We start from the raw sequence: 1747 nt of genomic DNA, 5'->3' as shown, positions 1-1747 counted from the left end.
ATGAGGGAAGAGAGTAGAAGCAGAAAGTGAACGGGCTATTGCAGAATTCCAAACAAGCTGATGGTAATGCCTTAAGCTAGGATACTGACCCTGATGACAGAGAGGTGGACGACTTTCAGATTTTTTTCTTTTGGTAAAGATAATGTTATAATAATATCCAGGCAAAGTGGGTGGGGGTGACAACAAAAGACAATTTCAAATATCGCTGAAGGGAGTCCAAATTGGCACAACCTTCTAAAAGGCAAATTTACAATATTTATCACAAGGCTTTAAAACAATATTATCCTTTGAGCTGTCGATTCTATTGCTAGTAATTTATTTTAAGGAAATACCACCAATATATTCAGTAAAAACACTTATTGCAGACTTTTTTTTTTGAGATGGAGTTTCACTCTTGTTGCCCAGTCTGAAGTGCAATAGCGCCGTCTCAGCGCACTGCAACCCCCACCTCCCGGGTTCAAGCGATTCTCCTGCCTCAGTCTCCCTAGTAGCTGGGATTACAGGTGGATGCCACGACGTCCAGATAATTTTTGTATTTTTAGTAGAGACAGGGTTTCACCATGATAGCCAAGGCTGGTTTCAAACTCCTGACCTCAGGTGATCCGCCCGGCCTTGGCCTCCCAAAGTGCTGAGATTACAGGCATGAGCCACCGCGTCTGGCCAACAATTTTTATAATAGGGAAAAATTAGAAACAACCTAAATATGAATCAGCATGAGATTAGTTAAGCAAATTACTACATCTATTAAAAAAGAGGATCTAAAAGAATGTTTATTGGGATTAAAAGACAACAATTGAAAAAAAAAAAAAGGTCCAAAAAGCATTCATAAAATGTGACCCCATTTATCTTAAAAATAATTATATATAATATGTATAAGTACAACTATACATTTTAACATAATTATATATTATATGGCCATATATATATATATATATACACACACACACACACGCTGGAATAAACACCAAAATATTAATGGTAGTTTTCTGTAGAAGTGGTGTACAGCTTGTACTTTGTGTGTGTGCGTGCGTGTGTGTTTGTGTGTGTTAAAATTTTCCACATTTTTTTTCAACAGTAGTGCTATTTTTATCATCCGAAAATAAGATTGTTCTTACTCTGAACTCTGTCCCTGACCCTAGCCTTACCTGTCTCAAGAATTGAGGCCTCTCAGCTGTCAGGAAGGATTAAAGGCCTGGGATGAAGACTGCCAACTCAGAAAATCCTCCAAGGCGGCCAGCTCACATCAAGCACTGTTTCTCCAAATGCTGCCACCACCCCGGGAGTGGAGAGAGGTTTCCCTTCCACCTACCGTGTCCCTGAGAACAAACCTCCCCGCTGTCTTGGTGACTTCCCTCCCCTGCCTGTCCTGAAGCGTCTCTGCCCCGAGAGTGGGTCACTTGACGACAGCGAGAGGGAATCCGTGTGGTGGGTGCCAGGAGCGCAGCGCCGCGCTGCCCGGGCTGGCACAAGCTTGGGCCATGACTCAGCCCCTTCCTGCTCACCCGGCGTCCCGCCCTGCTGTCTCCGCTTCCTCCCTGGCCCGCACCCTCGGGTCACTATCCTTCCTTGCTAGTTTCATCCTGTTGAAAGAGTCCCAGCTACTTTTCTCTGGATTCTTTTGTTTGATCCACTTCAGTGGTTTCCCATCCAAAGGGCTCTCGGGTCAAGCATCTCACCCGGGCCTTGGGCTCAGCCACGGAAAGTCCTAGAGTCACCTATTTCTAGCTCTGGGACCCCAAGTTTCTGT

Source organism: Colobus angolensis, unplaced genomic scaffold, assembly GCF_000951035.1.
Source record: "Colobus angolensis palliatus isolate OR3802 unplaced genomic scaffold, Cang.pa_1.0 Scaffold47, whole genome shotgun sequence".
NCBI lineage: Eukaryota > Metazoa > Chordata > Mammalia > Primates > Cercopithecidae > Colobus > Colobus angolensis.
Note: the sequence above shows the minus strand (reverse complement) of the source record.